General features: G+C 38.1%; 1 protein-coding gene across 3 annotated transcripts in view; it reads left to right on the top strand.

Moving 5' to 3' along the window:
• The window catches only part of LOC148190349 (uncharacterized), a 77,935-nt gene that overhangs the window by 7,044 nt on the left and 51,795 nt on the right, over positions 1-19,096 (top strand). The window contains exon 3 of one of the 3 annotated variants that reach the window (XR_015777402.1): positions 7,164-7,326. The exons of the other annotated variants lie outside the window; for them this stretch is intronic. The gene's annotated coding sequence lies outside the window, so the exon portion shown is untranslated. The remainder of the gene's footprint in view (positions 1-7,163; positions 7,327-19,096) is intronic. 3 annotated transcript variants of the gene reach the window in all.

Here is a 19,096-nt window from a genome sequence, read left to right as displayed (position 1 = left end):
CTTTTTATGTGCGTATGAAACGCCACGAGATGGCTTAAGGTTAGAACGTGGCCGAACAGAACAGGTCGCATTTTTATTGTAACTGCTGCTAATGTGCACAGGCAGCACCGTGGCAGGACGGCATCAGGTTGAAACGCTGCTGGTAACAGTGAAATACAAGGAGCATAGGGTGGGGGGGGGTGAATGGATCCAACAAACCGGGACTTTGATGTGAGAGTCTGGTGTTTGCTTCCTGTTTGAATGTCAGATTTGTTTCTACACCTTGTGCCTCCTTTCTCTGATACCAACCATTCCTGCCAGCATGTGTGTTTGTTGACATAACGGCATTGGTTGCTGTACTGTTGTTGTCTAAGCATAACCCCATGCAGCGTCACCCCACCATGTGCATTTGTTGGCATCACCGTAGCGCCATCTCAGAATGTAAAGAGCAGACTCAGAAGGATACCTAAAACATTACTGCAATATGTGAAGATTTGGGTGAGAACCTGTTGGATCAGATCTACTCCTGCTTCCTTTTGCTCTGTTTTGACAGGAGACTTGGCTTAAGGATTAACTGTTGGATGGTCTCCATTAAGAGGCTGTGAAGGGGTCAAATTCAGAGTGGGAGTATGGTCTGCCACAGCCGAAGGTCAGGTGCCAGGAAGCAGTTGAAAATGCTTCACAGTCACCTCTTGACTGTCATTGAGTGAAACTCTGAAAGAACACAATAACTGAAAAGGTACTTAACAGCGCCTTGCCTTTCAGCAGTGCTTGTGCTTCCAATTTCTATTATTTCGAAATGCAGAGCACCTTTGCATCTGAATAGTGTGATTGTAATAGACTTGTGCACTGAGAGCGACTGTTCACTGGGAGAACAGACCAGCAAACCAACACAATCAAATGTGATTGAAAGCAGCATATAGTTGAAGACTGACTCTCTGTGGGACTGACGTCACTAGGAACCCTTTCACATAAGAGGAAGTCATACTTTGCCCTGCTACTTTATTCTCGATTTCCATGGGGTGTTATCAACGGGCAGATACCAAAATCCCCCAGAACACAGCTGGATAGACTTATAATCAATCAGAGCAACAAAATGTTTGACGTAGCTGAGTAACAAGTTTGGGCAGTCCTTGATCTGTTTTCAAGAAGGACCAAAATGGTCACAATTTTTCTCAAATTACAGCTAAACAGTACACTAAAATGTGTTCCTGAAAACAGGCTGGAGGTTGTTCTAAAGTAATAGGGATTAGAACAATCTATCAGAGAAAATGCAACACAAGCTCGCAGATTTGTCTGGTTCCCAAGATAATGATACAAGCAATGGTTAAAAACATAAAGTATGAGTTTTGCAACAAGAACACTTTGGTAAAAATGAATGAAACATTTTTTTTGTATTGTTCAGGTAAATTTCTGCTTTTTACCACCATAGTTTTTGTTAAATAATAAACACATTCCATAGAATCAAATTCTAACCCAGTGAAACCCAAAGCAACATCACTTTTCTTGTGCTGCTTTCAGATGTCTTTCACAAGTATTTAAATCTTTTAAACCTGAACAAATTGGTGCTTTTTCAAAAACATGGTGGAAAATGCAGTGAGCAACTTGGTGAGAAATGTTGCAGAAAGTGGTAAACTTTGTGGTGGAAACTTTACCAGGAAAAAAAACAAAACAACAACTTTAAAAAGTACTTCCAGAGGGTCAGCTGACTTAGTATAAAGACCAACACAGTCCATGAGGAAAAAGGTGGATAAATGGGTCAACCACAGGACGTTCAAATAGGAACCCTGGGTTTAAGCTCTGTGTAAGTCAGTGGTATTTTACCATTTTTAGACTTTGCTGACTTATTATTTTCAGTTTTTAGGATGCATAAAGCTGCTCAATGCACAATGTGTACATAAACTTTAGCAGAATATCTAATTGTGTAAGTCATATTATAACATTGCCAGGGTGCCTATGAATATACACTTGGGTGTAAATAGTCACATTAGCAATTTACTCTTGAGTGTGAATAGCATTGTAGGCCATGGACACCTGGGTGCAAATATCCATCCATCCATCCATCCATCCATTTTCATCCACTTATCCAGGGCCGGGTCACGGTGCAAATAGCCTCTGCCAAAAATAATGATAGATTAAAATCAAAAATGGAAAATTAAGGTGCGTTGTACAGAATTTTCTCCTTGTTTGGCCTTATTAGAAACAGAAGCACTTCACCACAAAATGCTCTAATGTATCAACTTGAGTATTTCTGTCTGCTCCCTTCTCTCCAACTGTGTTAGTACACCTCAACAGATAATGCAGTACTTTCTCACCAACTTTCACACACACTTTCTGTAACATTCAGTGCAAAACAGATAACCACTTCAAACAGGTACACAGATGTAGCATTATAAAATGCAGTGAGATGTATTTTTTAATCTTGCAATAAAAGATAAAGAAAAATAAAATAAAAATGCAGTTTAAAGGTGAAGCTATGCTCAGAGGCGCAGCAAATCACGGATTTTGTGGAGCTCACAGTGCGATGGGCGGATGTGGTAGATGAAGCATGTCAATGAAAAATCGTTCCTAACCCAGAGTCTTCAAACAGAGGCAGACCGACGGAGTTGGAGGCCTATAGCCTGCACACTGTGGAAGATGGATGCTAAGGATTTGTACCTTAGGAAGTGTAAGAGGAGGTGAAACAGGCATTCATGTGTGAGTTTGGCTGTGAGGGCTGTGTCAGAAACAGCAGTGAGAGCAGCTGAGGAGAGCACACACTGTACTGACTAGGGGGAGTTGCAGGGAAGTTTTTAAGGGAGATGGTAATGTGACAAATATAAGCAATACAGTTTGGGATATGTTTTCCACACCAGATGTGTTACATGTTTAAAAATTCTGTCAGGCTGCATTCATGTGATGTCAAAAGGTCTTAGTGTCCAAATTTGTAAGTCGTTCTTCCATCTTTGTTGTGTTCATGTGCTTTGAGGTCGTAAATTGGGAACAGCATGGAAGCTACAAGGAAGATGGGTTACATTTTAATGCTCAGAGCGTTTAAACAAGAGGTTGATACCTGTTTCCAGTTTATTCATATTTTTATATATAATTATGATATTTTATATATTATATTTTTATTTTTAATCTAGGTCACTTTACATGGACAGCATCTAGCATTAATACCATATGACGTGATCAAATATTGATATGTAATGCGTAATTAAATAAAAAAAAAAGTCTCTTACCATTGAACAAACATTGACTTTTGCCTGCCACGTTTAAATGCATTTATGACGTCAAGTTGGCAACTCGTGTTATAAAACGACATTGTTATCAATGTCAGTTAACTCGCCTGGCATGCTTTGTAGTTAAAAGTATGCTTGCTTGCTACAGCTAATAGATGCATATACTAAAATGTGCAACTTTGAAAAGTAATAGATAGCTACTAGGAACAAAATAACAAAATACAGAATTTTTTACCATCAGTTGTTGACACTTCTTCCATGCTTTACGCCATATTGCTGCCCTAAAACGTCACAACTCTGGCATCATCAAAATTTCCCTTTGGACGGGTTTCAGAATGTTTCAGAGGCACATGTGAAGGCACTATTACTTTGATTTTAACGTATGCAGCCATCTGCACCAACCACATATGAGCTCAAGCCCCCCACCTGCCCCTCATCTTGAACTCAGGACTTAAACATACACTCATCACTAACTAATGACTTTGATATGCACACATCCACTTTAGCACATGCACTTTTTACCTGGACTACAGCTTTGCATTTGTCTTGCTGGATTGTATTGTATATTATTTGAGGTGTTTTTAGTGTAAATTGTGCTTGATGGCTGACAAATTGCAACAATATTTTTCTGCCAGTATGTCTGCTAATAATGTTCTTTGCAGGTTTTCTAGTACACTGTAAAGTATTTTTTCTTGTTTATCAGCCAGTATGTTTCTTTGCTGTCATTAGTTTATTGACAAACTAGTTCAAATGTTAAGTTTTAGTATGCTGAAAAAGCTTGGTAGCATCCTCTCACTTAAAGGCCCTGCACAGAGACACATGGGCAGGGCATAGATTGACCTTTTTCACAGAAGGCATTTTAACATTTCACAATGCAAGAGCAACACAGGTGTTGGATGATAAAATTAGGATTGCTGAAATCCATTTAGTTGCTTTTATTACAGAGTCCTTGTATCCTACATGCTGGCCCACGGTCACTTTCACCTGAGCACCTGATTCAACAGAGGACTTGTTAGTGTTGTTCACAACACCTGTGCTTTTCTCATGACAAGTTAAACATGTGAGAGAGGCCTATTAAATGTGTTGGTTACAAAAGGTTACCAAATTTGTGTATTTTTTTTCACAAACGAGTATTTTTGAAAACTGGGTTCTCAAAAACTTCCCATATACACAAGAACTGTTATAACATAAATCTCCATCCAAATTAAAATACACAATACTTCTGAAACACTTTTAAAAGAATGCTAGACTGACAATATAATAGTAACCTAAAGCCTTGCAATAAGGAAGAAGACCTATGGAAAGCCTGAAAAAAAGCTATTACAGGAAGGCTACCTGGAGTGGTGACCCCCATAGTGCACTCTGACACCTCTGTTCCTCAATATAATGAAAACACACGTGCACATTTATGTGCAAGGTTACAGCAACACATTATATCAGCCATTTCATGAAATATTGCCTCATTTGTGACACCTCACAAAGGAAATAACAGTACACACTGGCATCTCAAGCCAAAAACTCAGTTCCTGTCTGTCCCTGAAAATTGAGTTTCTGAAAATCTTAATTTTCAGTAACCTAAAGAGCCGCTTAATGTTTATTTGTCGGTTTCATTTGTGGACAAAAATCCAAGACATATAGAAAAAGCTACATTTTTCAAATATACCTCTGTACTTTAAAGTACAGGTCTTAGTGCGGCTCTCTTGACTTGTCACATAAGGAAAAGGTGTGACATTTATCGTGGATCCAGTTGTCCCAGTGAGTCATGACAGCCCGTTCTGTTTTCAAACTCATACAATAGTTCTGCTTTGTTAGTACTTTCGGTGTAAGAGTGCGACACCAAAAGGCACCGTTTGTGTGTGTATGGAGAACCAGCTGACATAGCCTGTCACATGCGCAAAAAAGCTGACAGACAGCATCAGTGTTGCAAGTAACAATGTAATTTAAGGAGCATGATGGCTCCCATTGGATGGGCTGGAGGGGTGGTGGATGGGTCAAATAAACCTGGACTTTTATGCAGGAGTCTGGGTGTTCACTTCTCGTCTGAATGTGAATGTCTACACCTTACCATGTGCCTCCTTCCCCTAATTCTAACCCTCTGTGACTTTGTTGCCTAATCCTTACTATCAGTGCCAGCATGTGCATTTGTTAACGTTTCAGCGTTGGTTGCCATGTACTGTTGTTGCCTAAACATAACCAAGTGCGGCATCATCCGACCATGTGTATTCTTTGACATCACTCTAGCAGCATCCCGGAGCTTAAGGAGCAGACGCAGATATTGACCACAGTACACAGCAAAGCTGCAGTATGTGCCGTCTCGGGATGAGAACATGTTGGTCATGACTAAAAGCCATTATGCACAATATCAAGAGTATGCAGCTATGATTGATGTTATGTCTGTCTGTCTGTCTGTCTGTCATCTACCAGCATGACCTATTCTGACGTTTTGGTAATTTCATGATTCGCCAATTCATGACAGTACTGTACTTGTAGTGTTGGTAATTTTATTAACCCTCGAAACTTGATCAAATTGGCTAGATTTTCACCTGTGTTTGGGTGCAATCTGCACTCCCAACACCCCCCACCCACCCACCCTGAGAAACCAGGCCTAATTAGAAACACGCCTGTACCACATGAGCCACTTGCATTATGTTGTTTTCAATTATTTTAGACTAATTTTTCCACTTTGACTTCAGCACAATCTCAATAAACTGGCTTCGGCTGAATATCCCCAATTTTTTCCCACCTCAATTGTTGTACAATAATTTTAGAGACCTCCAGCCGCCTAAAAGCCTGCAAGATGATGGAGGCTGGCATCAGTCTGAAGCAACTGTACCACTTACTTCATCTTGGTGCAATACTTTACTGTACTTAACAGACAAAGCCACTATTGAGAAATATTTTAGCATTCTGAAAACCATTATTCATTCCTCCCCGAGTGTGAATGGTGCTCACTCCATTTAGATGAATAATATTCACTGTGCTGCACTAGAGAACAGAAAATTAAATTATTGTGTTATCTGGGATTGTCAGAGCTCCCAGTTCTGTCTCCATCTCAATCCACTCTGTCTCCCTCGCCTGCCTCACCCAACTCTCACACTGATTTATTTAAAATCATTGAGCCGTGTAGTAAATGTGACAATTGTGAGACATGGATTGGAGTCAAGTTTTGCACAAATCACCCTGGAAAGAAAACAAACCTTGTATCACTTTAATCCACTAAGAGCCTAATTTCTCCAGCCTGCATGTCGGTTTATGTTTGTTTGATTAAAGAGTTACACTATCACCCTTACACCTCTGTGTTTCACCATTGGTAACGGCACTAAAAAAAAATTTCAATAATGAAGTATGACTATGCAAATTAGGTTTTTAATTGCCACTCTTTAATGGCTCATTTACTAAAATGCATCAGTACCATCATATTCTGGACACAGTATTGTGCACGACATCAATTTAATAGAAAACATAATAATAACTTTTATTTTTACAATATATAAACGTGTTATGTTGATGTTTATTACGAAAAGGAAAGGAAACTGGTTTTAAATGTTTTTTTTTTAATGTTTTTTTCCGCTCTTGCATTAACAGGTATGAGTAGCCACATGCTCACATAAGCATCGCTACTTAATATTATACCACCAGTGGTTTTGTGTATTTTACACTAGTGTTGAATGATTGTCAGTAGGACTGTATGTATTAAGATGTAAGTGTGAGAGCAAGTGAAAGTGTGTTTTGAGTTATATTATTTTTTGGTTGAGTTGAGCCATTTTTTTATGCATAATATCAGTTAAATCATTGAGTCATTAAATAGTTTGAATCCATGTACGTTTATTTGATTTATTTCAATTTATAAGATTTAACGTAATTTTCGAATGGAGCGGTCTGGACACTAAATTGTATTTTTAGAAATAAACAAGCTCTGGCATAAGAAAGACACTAATTTTGGTCCTCTTTATCAATCCACAGACAGGCCAGTCATATAATTTGGCTACGCAGTGCTTCCCAGCCTGCTGGACTCTTCCCGCCAGTCCAGATTACCCCTGGGTCTGGTGCCGGTAATACAAGACGCAGCAGTTTGACGTGGTTGCGTCACACACCACTTATGCATGCACTGTGGCCCAGGCATAAGGTAATGATACATTCAGAATAATATATATTTGTAATTGACTGAATCATTTTGCAAGAACTTCATCAAAATGTAGAGATGAGCTCTGTATCTTCTTCCTTCATGGGAAATGCTGAACTATATCCATAATTGTTTCTGCACCTATTACATTATGTCAGGCTCATCATATGTCTTAAAGCTTTAGAGAGTAATCTCTCCTGCCAAGTGGATGTCAGGTGCACTATACATATACATTCATTAAGAGTTCCACCCCAGAGAACATAACAAGGGCACAATGAAACGAAGACCTTTGGGTGCTTTGCGAGTTCATTTGATACCTTCAGTAATGAGGAAGTTATTACGCCTCTTTGACAATGTGGTCTCTTGTGTGAGCTTCCTCCTAATACTCACTAATGAACTGTGGTTGTCAAAACCCACAATCATTGTCAGCAGAGAGGGAAGTGCCCAACAGAGACAACCTTCTCAATTATCTCTGATAGTAGTGGTATGCTGCAACATTTAAAGCCTTTTAAAGCTTACTATGTAAGGGAGTCCATGCTGGACCTTGCTGGTCCCAGTTGGGTTTTTCCATCTTTAAGTAGAATGGCTTTGTAATATTTTAGTTTGCATCTGGGAGGGCGCTGTAGGTTTTGAATGGGCACCAGGGAGGGCAGAATGACTTTTAATGCTGGATTATATTTGGTTTAAATGGGTCTCCTGTATGTCCTTAAATTCATCTACTCCGGCTGAATGTTGTGCTCATGCTACACTGCTGACTGTTAACGTCATTAACCCACAAACATAATGTACATTCACACAGCTGACCAGTGGGAGCAAATCAGGGTTCAATGTCAAAAACACCTGGGATCAAACCACCAGCCCACCTCCTAAAACACTTTATCTTGCTCACATGGCATTCTGTGGTAGCGCCGCAATGATCAATGACAAACTGTGGACGAGACACTTGATCTCATTTTGGATAATGACCCCAGTAAGGATGAGAATATTAATCCTAAAAATGTGATGGAGAGATGGAGACACAAAGGTCAATAATGAACATTATTCAGATCATGTCATACAGCTCAAGAATCAATACAGAAAGATGACCGTCACATAAACTGAATTTCATTTTGATTGGCAGGCATAAACACCTTCCCATGCTAAGGACAAATGGAAAAAATGTATTTGGGACATACTGTATATGCAAAAAAAACAGGAGTAAATATCTTTTCTCTGCATTTTATTTCTTTTAAAGAGTGGACTATTGAAAGAAGACAGGAAATGAGAGTAGAAAGACAGGGGGAATGGCATAGGGGACATAGGTCCCTTGAAAGACTTGAACTGGGGATATTGTGTTTCGTAACCTGGTAAAGGTCTACTTTACTAAAAAAACAAACAAAGGACAACAATGCATAGACTCCAATGTATTCTCATAAAACATTTAGTATGATTTTCTACGAAAATCCATTTTTTATAATATACAAAGAAGCATATAAGGAGACTGATATATCATTTTGTAGTATTTGCATTCACTTTGGACAGACTTTCTGTTGTAAGATACTGACGCCAAAAGCCACCTTTTGTGGCGGTATGTGTACGGCATCAGGTTGAAACTCTGCTGGTAACAATGTGATATAAGGAGCATGAGAGTCCCGATAGGGTAGTCGGTAGCGGTGGTAGGTCCAATACACCCCAACTTTTACCTGGGGGCCTGGTGTTAGTTTCCTGTATGAACACAGAGCCAAACCATGATGTTTATTCTAAACCCAACTACCCCCTTGTGTTGACATCCCAGAAATAGTTGCCCAATTGCTTTTTTTGCCCAATCTCAACCATGTTCTTTTGTTGACCTCTCCATAGTGGCATCCCATAATGTCAACAGCAGCTGCAGGAGGATACCTAGAGCATAATTTGTAGATATGAAAGTCCACCGACAAAGCAGCGATTTGTGACGACTTGGGATGAAAATGTGTTGAATTAACTGGTGGCAGTCATTATACTGTAGTATTAGTGAACAATGCATCGAACCTATCAAGGTCCATGCCAGTGCATTTTTTTTCTTGTGTGAATACCTTTTGTTTGCATCCAATGGTTAAATAAGGCAGCCATAAATAATAATAATTAGCATTTCCTTCCTGCGCTACGTACGTGTTAATCTGGCTTTCCCGCATGTTTTTTCCATATCCGTCTCCCCTTATTGTTCTGCCTTCAGGAGCATAAAGAAACAGTGCATACATATCTGTCATCACAAGCAATAGTGATCGGCAGCCTTGCCTATCCATTATTACCCATGAAATTCAACGAGTGAAGCATAAAATTGAAATGAAGAGCTGATCTGTATTGTGATGGCTCATTTCCTTATTCCACATCTCCGCATTAATTCTAATTATGCCCAAGCTGTCCCTACTTCCCTTCTCAGAGAGGTTTCTGTGTCAGGGTTTCTGTCAGAGCTGCCGTTCCATGATAAAGTAGCAGGGAGAGCCAATATTCGTCACTGCCAGAGATAGGCTTCACACACATCTGGAGGCCTATTTATCAGGCGGTGCCACCACTGGCGCAGGAAGACACACATAGATGCACCAAAATATGCTCAGAACAGCACACAAACAAGAGCTACACAATATGTACATACTTCATGTGCAGCCACCACACATACATAATTACATATTCTATTACTCACTGGTGTTGGGAGTTGTCATACGTACCAGCCCACATATTTACATTCCCATGCTATAGCAGGAGATTCTGCAGCCAAATCAGTTCAGAAAAATGAGCACATCAGCAGCTGCCCCGTGGCAAATTTTCATATGAACACACTCGAATGTTTGTTATAAATCTAGTGTGTAATTCTGGGAATAAGCAACCTTGAATGTTGCTATATGATGATGTGGCTGAATGTAGTTGAGGGTTGGTGTTAGAAAATACACAGTTTCTAGAAAAATGGTGATCTTTGGATAAAATCTTTACTACAAATTGTATTTAATATACTACTGTTTTTACATAGTAATATAAATGATGATACTTGTGTTAACCTTACTGTAGATGTTTTGCAATTCGGTAGGGTTGAAGACCTGTGATAGTGCTTGGTAATACAGGGAAGTGGTGGGAGATTGGTGACGTAGTGACTACTTGCCCTCTTGGTCTCGGACAATTGCACATTTAGTTAAAGCAAACATATTTTTACTATTCTCTACTATTTCACAAGCAAATAAAGGTAATCTCTCTTTGTGGAGTGGTAAAAACCCTTGCATAATAGAATTTTATAAAATTAAATGGTGAGACAACCAAGGTAATTTCTTCCACTTTGGACATTCTGTGTATCTGTTACCGCAAACATTGAGCTGTTGAGCCAAGTTTTGACTGGTCAGTGTTTAAAATTAGCAAATTAAAGTTTAAGTTAAACTCTTCATGCAAAATTGGTTTGATTTATGTCCAATATGACCCTGTTATAAAGACTGTTTTACACTGGCTGTTTATAGTGGGAATGTTGTGCCGTGTCTCGCCATTCTTTATAAACGGTCAAAAATCCAAATGGGGGGGTAAGCTGGCAGCGGAGGTAGTATCAGAGCTGAATCTATGTCTGTGTAAAGGGAAAAACTCAGCATGGGAGGACTACATGCACACACACACTAGATGCTAACAATGTTGTGTAATTCGTTATAAAGCCAACAGTCCAACAGCCTGTTATCCCAAAAATAAATGCCGCATTGCTCAGAAGGACTGTTGCTTTGACATCAATCTCCCAAAGCAAAGTTGTTGCAAAGGCAGATCTTCCTCATGGCAGTTTTGCAGAATATCAGTGTAAAAGGGGCTACAGTGACTACATGGTGGCATTACAAAGATGGCGTCTGGATTAACCATTTTCTCTGTGGAAATTTGCTTGGCTTTATGGCAAACGATTTCCTCTTTTAATGCCATTTCTCCTTTATATCTCTCTGAGACACACATGTATGGTGCATGTGTTGTGTGCTCTTGTGCTCCAAGTGAAAAAAAAAAAAGAAAAGAAAGAATTTAACATTGCCATATTTATTTTTGTAAATGTCATTACAAATTAACAATAATAACTTTGAAAAAAAGAAATCTAGCAGAACTCCTTTTTAAAAAAAAAATTGCAATTGAATCTGGTCTGACATATTGGCAAAAGTCCATTCCTCAAAAAGAAAAATTTTATTCGTTATGCTATTTATATTAATTAATAATAAATTGAGTAATTTAGATAGCATGCAAATTTTAAATAATCTGTTACTGAATATGAAATACACAAGGGATAAAATAAGTGTGGGTTTTCTCCAGCTTCCTCCCACAGTCCAAAGACGTGCAGGTTAGGTTAACTAGTGACTCTAAATTGGCCGTAGGTGTAAATGTGACTGTAAATGGTCACCTTTCTCTGTTCTCCGTGTTAGCCCTGTGACTGTCTGACAACCTGTCCAGGGTGTACCCCACCTCTGGGATAGGCTCGGACCCACCCCCTCCATGGCCATTGAGAAGATACTACTAATGAATAAATGAATGAATGAATAGTCAACTAATGGTATGTGATGGATTTAAGGATTGCAGAGAGCTGTGTCATCGAAACAAACAAAGCATAAAAGCCCATATCAAAACTTAAGTCTGTACCATTAGTACCAAAAAAAAATAATTTCAAACATGTTATTGCCACTAGCCAAAGCCATAAACAATAAGCTGAAGTGCTGATCTGACTGTGAGTTAGCTGCAAAAGAAATGTTGAGGTTATTGCTTTATTTTTTGTACTGTATTCTCTCTGTATTTCTCTCACATCATCTCATAAACATTTAATTTCCGTCTCTTCAGCCTGAGTTGGCACTCAGGACAGTCCCACACAAAGTCAAATTATATGGACCACTGCTTCACAGACAAATGCCTAGAATTAGCATCTGGATATGCATTGTGCCCCAATCTCCCACACCAGCAAATTTTAATTTAAATATACACCCTTTCTGGAAGTCTGAGCTGGCTCGCTCAAATGAGACCAGAGTACCTTTTATGTTATGTCTACAAATTTTCATTGCAGAGTTGCTCAAGGTTACAATAGGCCATTTATTAAACTGTAATGGATTTTCTAGTTGATACATTCTGCAATGAAACTGCATACTGAACAACTGGCTGAACCGTTTGATGGATGATTTTTCATGAAGCTGCATTATGGATAACAAACCAGTCTTTTTGCATTAGTTTTTTTTTAAATGTGCCACCACAATTTCTTTAATTTAATATTTCATGTAATTTGGAGAACATGTTTTCAGTCATCTCTAACTTCCTTGATTGGATGTTTTTTTCTTGACCATTCCCAAAAAGAATCAGATAACTTTAGACTGAAAAGTTTGTTCTTTTAGGCAATCTTGCCACAATGACAAAGAGCATCATGAGTGAAGGTTGTTGTACAAAGTAAAAAGGGAGGTGAATGTGACATTTTTTTAAATCTTGTATGCGTGTGTCCCATTTCTTTGCTGGTATAAAAAAATCTGTCAATCTGTATGTCTGTCCATCTGACATATTCTTGTGAATGCAATATCTCAGCATCAGCTTAAAGGAATTCATTCAAATTTGACACACACATTCACTCAGACACAACTACTAGCTGATTATATTTTGGTAGTCATAGGTAAAAGGTCAAAGGCACTGTGACCTCATCAGTCTCATTCTTGTGGATGCTACATCTCAAGAAAACCTAGAGGGAATTGCTTCAAATTTGACATGAACATTCACATGGACTCAGTGATGAGCTGATTAGAATTTGGTATTTAAAGGTCACTGTGACCTTGCATCAGTCTCATTTTTGTGAATGTAGTATCTGAAGATGGCCTTGAAGGAGTTACCTCAAATTTGGCACAAAGGTCCACTTCGACTTAAAAATGAACTGGTTAGGATCTGGTGGTTGAAGGTCAAGGTCATGGTGACTTCAAAAAACATATTTTTGGCCATAACTCTAGAACCGTAGGTGTACATCTTCAAACTGTGCTTATTGTATAGATCGTCTGTGTGTAAAGCATCCAGACATGGATGTAAACTGTAAGTGCAACTTGGCTGCCGCACGGAGGGTAATAACTGCTAAGCTGTATATCTGTTTTTTAAATCATTCTGTGTTATTCTTATCACATAAGCAGTTTGAGTCACAGTGTGGATAATTGATCAGCTGATCCCATCAGAGCTGATGGATGAGAGGAGAAGCAGAATGCAGAGTGCAGAATGCAAACTTTTAGACCCAGCACAGTGAACAGTTAAGTTTCACTTTCACTGCGCCGGATGTTCTGCTGCTCTGTCTGTGACAACAGTATGCCCTGTGCTCTGAGAGTGTGACACAATGAATAGCCTCATGGTATATACTCTCCAATAGGAGGCCTAATAGATGGTCCAGCTCCAAATATGGAAAATCTATTTGTGGTGCAGACATTTTACTTGTGGTAGCCTGCAGCAAATAACAGAATATGTGGGAAAATACTGGTTAGAGATGTGGAATTACAGACCACTAAAGAGTTTTATCACACATAAGGTTATTATTTATTCATATCAATACAAGCAATTTAGCTTAATTCAACTCTTCCAGGTTCTTTTTCTGCTTTCTCCAGCATGAGAAACCTTTTCAATTAACTTATGTACTTGGACAGAAACACAGCCCACACAGCACCACAGAAAGTGTCAGGATTATTAAATAAGGTCAAATTTAAATAATCTACATGGTAATTGGCTATAGTATGTAAATTTGAGGGAATTTAATCACAACAGAGTTTACTGTTACAGCAACTTGCAGAGAGAGAAGAAAGGGAGAAAGAACAATACCACAGCCACAGGAGGTTATGTGAGGTTATTTAAAATCTTCCTCTCCAATTAATCACTTCCTGCGTGGGGCAGAGATCATCAGACCATGACCACTATGTCCATGCTTGACACCTGAATTTCATTTAGGCAAATCTTATGTGTCTAAATTAGAAGAAACATTACTCAGCTCCACTTTGTGAGTGGCTAATAAAACATGCACTCAATTTGAAGTTTTCATAAGTTACCACCGAACACATAAATGCACACATATAAAGCCCCTAATAGAGAGATGGAACAAAAAAATGACAATAGGCTTACCTAAAGCAGTTTGTATGTGCTATGAACTGTGCTTTAAGAAAACGTTGACTGTGTCTGCAAACATTTTGAAGTGCATAAAGTATGCACACACAGCTTTTTTATCCAAGATTAAATTTAGCGTCTTGAACACTCCCTTCTCACTCTGTTATCCTCACAAGGTCACAGTCGTCGCCATCATTAACCCAGTGAACTGATGACCTGCGAGAGTATGCGCAATTCATTATGCCCTCTTCAAATTATCTGGCAAATTAGCTCTGCCAAAGTCAGAGCAAGGCAATTACCTCAATCGTCTGAGAACTCCAATCAGAAACTCATCTCCATGACTAATACACAGACCTCCAGTGTAATCATGTGGCTATATCCTTAGGTTGTTTCCTTTCTTTCTTTCTTTTTTGTCATTATCTTTCTCTGCATCATGTCAGGGTAAAATACTTTTCTCAACGACATCTCCGAGTCTACTTAAGTACACTTTGTTGTATCTCACTGCATGAATCTCATGGGCATTGTGTTTGTGCATGAAAATTAGATTAATTAAATGAACCATTACACTAATTTCAACACATTACCCACAAAATTCGAGCTTTTGAAAAGGGGAACATATTTTTAACATCAGATACTACAGTATTAGCACAGCAAGTTCTTATGCTTTAAAATTTGTGCATTGTGTGAGAAAAGCATTAACGTTTTGACATAGCAAGTGCATACCATAATGTTTATTTTCATGAAAGTCAGATCTGAGCTCTGAGCTCCTGTGGTACCAACCAGTGTAGAAAAACATTTAAGGTATCATTTTCATCTAATTTCCCCATTTAAGCTGGAAATGAACTCAAGAAATACAAGGAAATGTATTTAGGTCAAGGTAAAGATTTACCAAAAATTAGCAATCAATTAAAATTTTCAACTTGCTTGCAATGGCGTTCCTCAATCTAATTTCTCTGCAAACACAGTATCTTTCTACCTAACAATAGTCTTTGATTAACTCTGCAACATTAAATACGCTATGCCACAGGTTAACCATAGGCTGACACCTCCATCGTCAGCATACAGTGAACTCCCTTTTTCTGGTGGCACCTGCAAAAACCTCAAACACGAACATTACTGAAAAAGGAAAAATCACAACTTTTATTGATCCCCTGTAATCTGCAATGGATAAATGCAATCATTTTAGGATGAACCATGTACATTTTATCAGTCATTTAAATTTACATACCTTTTACAAAAAGTCTTTAATTACCTCCGCAACATTAAATACGTTACACCACATGTTTACACCTTCATCATGCACATACAGTGACCTCCGTTTTACCTGAAGCAACTGGAAAAGTCCTCCAACACTTACATTACTGAAATGGGGAAAAAATCACCACTTTGATTGATCTGATGTATCTTGCAATCAATATGCAATCATTTTATGATCAACCATGGATATTCCATCAACTATTTATATGGGCAGATTGCTGTATTTGCAGTATCTCAGTGCATGAATCTCATGGGCATTCTGTATGTGCATGAAAATTAGATTAATTAAATGAACCATTAGACTAATATCAACACATTACCCCCAAAATTTGAGCTTTTGAAAAGGGAAACAAATTTTTAACATCGGATACTACAGTATTAGTGTAGTGAGTAAGTTCTTATAATTTAAAATTTGTGCATTGTATGAGAAAAGCATTACCTTTTTGACATAGCAAGTGCATACCATAATGTTTATTTTCAGGAAAGCCAGATCTGAGCTCTGAGGACTGTAAAAGGTCAAATCAAAGTTGGATGCCACCAAACTAATGTTTAAATGTATTTTAGTGTGGTACCAACCAGTGTAGAAAAACATTTAAGGTATCATTTTCATCTAATTTCCCAATTTAGCTGGAAATAAACTTAAGTAATACAAGGAAATGTATTTCGGTCAAGGTGAAAATTTACCAAAAATTAGCAATCAATTAAAATTTGTAACTTGCTTACAATGGCGTTCCTCAATCTAATTTCTCTGCAAACACAGTATCTTTCTACCTAACAATAGTCTTTGATTAACTCTGCATCATTAGATACGCTACGCCACAGGTTAACCACAGGCTGACACCTCCATCGTCAGCATACAGTGAACTCCCTTTTTCTGGTGGCACCTGCAAAAACCTCAAACACGAACATTACTGAAAGAGGAAAAATCACAACTTTTATTGATCCCCTGTAATCTGCAATGGATAAATGCAATCATTTTATGATGAACCATGTACATTTTATCAGCCATTTAAATGTACATACCTTTTACAAAAATTAACTGTCTGCGCCATTCTCATACCTTTTTAACAAATACACATCACTTACTTACAATGGCGTGCCTCAATCTAATGTCTCTGCAAACAAAGTATCTTTCTACCAAACAATAGTCTTTAATTACCTCCGCAACATTAAATACGTTACACCACGTGTTTACACCTTCATCATGCACATACAGTGACCTCCCTTTTACCTGAAGCAACTGGAAAATCCTCCAACACTTACATTACTGAAATGGGAAAAAAAAAATCACCACTTTGATTGATCTGATGTATCCTGCAATCAGTATGCAATCATTTTATGATCAACCATGGATATTCCATCAACTATTTATATGGGCAGATTGCTGTATTTGCAGTATCTCAGTGCATGAATCTCATGGGCATTCTGTATGTGCATGAAAATTAGATTAATTAAATGAACCCTTGACTAATGACTAATGACTAATATCAACACATTACCCCAAAAACCTGATCTTTTGAAAAGGGGAACATATTTTTAACATCAGATACTACAGTTTTCAACGTGCTTACAATGGCGTTCCTCAATCTAATTTCTCTGCAAACACAGTATCTTTCTACCTAACAATAGTCTTTGATTAACTCTGCATCATTAGATACGCTACGCCACAGGTTAACCACAGGCTGACACCTACATCGTCAGCATACAGTGAACTCCCTTTTTCTGGTGGCACCTGGAAAAACCTCAAACACGAACATTACTGAAAGGGGAAAAATCTCAACTTTTATTGATCTACTGTAATCTGCAATGGATATATGCAATCATTTTATGATCAACTAGGTACATTTTTTCCTCCATTTATATTTTAATACCGTTTTCAAAAATTAACTGTCTTTACCATTTTCGTGCCTTTCTAACAAATACACATCACTTACTTACAATGGCGTGCCTCAATCTAATGTCTCTGCAAACACAACTATCTTTCTACCTAACAATATAATACAATAAAGTAATACAGTGAGGGACTGACCTGCAGGGTTAGGAGGTCCCTGTCTCTCCTTGATCACATTCATCTCTCCTCTCACAAATCTTACTTAGTCCTCCGCATTTCTTTTTAATTACTAATTCAGTAAAGCCCTCTAGGCTGTGCCACGTTGCTCTTTATTCATTCTTATAAGCATTCTTGCCCTTGGCCTTCAATCTCCCCTTGCCACCTTTTACATTTCTTACCCTTTCAGTGTCTTATTGTCTCCTCGTATTTACTCCGTTCTTTTCCTCTCTTTCATTTCCAGTGAACTTGCTTCAGTGTAGAGTCACAGCTCTGGTCTATGCAGTCTATTTTCTCCTTCCCTTTCAGCTCTTACCCTCCAGCACTCTTTTTTTCTCCTTTTCATTCATTAATGACCGGCTTTGACCCTCTTTAACCCCACTAACTCCACAACGCTGGTCTATATTCAAGAGACATGTTGATCGAAGGATGGCTCCCTCTGTTAAGCACCGCTTGAATGTGTTTGGCCTTGAGAGGCAGTTTGTGGCCTATTTCAACTAAAAAACAGAATGTAAAAGAGATAGTAAGAAAATATTGATGAAAAATGTAACACCAAATATTAGAAAAGGATTTGAATTCAAAGTTGTATATAGCTGTTAGGTCACTACTGTGCTACGGTTTATTTGGGTTTATCTTTTTGCATGCAGCTTCAATGCCAAGTCCTTCTGTACAGCAATGAATAAAGCAGTGCATTGACTGTGTAGATACAGAAAATCTGAGGTCAGTTGTAAGCCATCCTGTTCAGCTAAGTAATAAATGGTTGCTTTAACTTTTACTTTTATATGTATGGCAAAAAGTTGAAGGCCTATGATAACAAACATTCCTTCCAGAAAATAAATACTAGATGTCAAAAAATGAATAATTAAGAAAAAAAAGACAAAATGGTTAGAACAATATGAATGAGAATGGCAATAATATTATCTAACGTTAGTTTGGAAATAAATGCTGAGTTTACAATGCACAGAATAAGAAGAACCCACATTTTAAAGTAACCTTGTGGGCCACTTATTCAGATGGTCTTTTAAATAACAACTCTAATAAATCTGTTCGAAGACCTGGCAGCCACAAACAAATTGCCACCAATAACCATCCATTTATTGCACATCCATTTTGCAACAGTTACTTTACCTGCATGTCAATGAATTAATAAGTCCTCAGTTGTAAACACTGTTTGTAATTGCCCTCCAAAATCCAGCCTGTTCTCATGCATTGTTCATAAGTTTTTCTGTTAAAAGTAATGAAACCATGTTAACTTTGAGTTATTTTAAGGGTGCATCCTCATACTTTTTCTTTTCCTAAACAACAATAACTTTATTTGCCTAAACCTAAAGACAAAAAGACAAAACACAAGACTTTCCCGCAAGAGACTGGTGTTCCGTCCTGTGTGAACTTTGAGTTACTTTAAGGAAATAT

The sequence above is a fragment of the Plectropomus leopardus genome, chromosome 1, assembly GCF_026936395.1.
Source record: "Plectropomus leopardus strain MGB_pleo_1.0 chromosome 1, ASM2693639v1, whole genome shotgun sequence".
Taxonomy (NCBI): Eukaryota; Metazoa; Chordata; class Actinopteri; order Perciformes; family Serranidae; genus Plectropomus; species Plectropomus leopardus.
The sequence above is the reverse complement of the archived record's forward strand: the minus strand, read 5'-3'. Positions and strand labels throughout refer to the sequence as shown.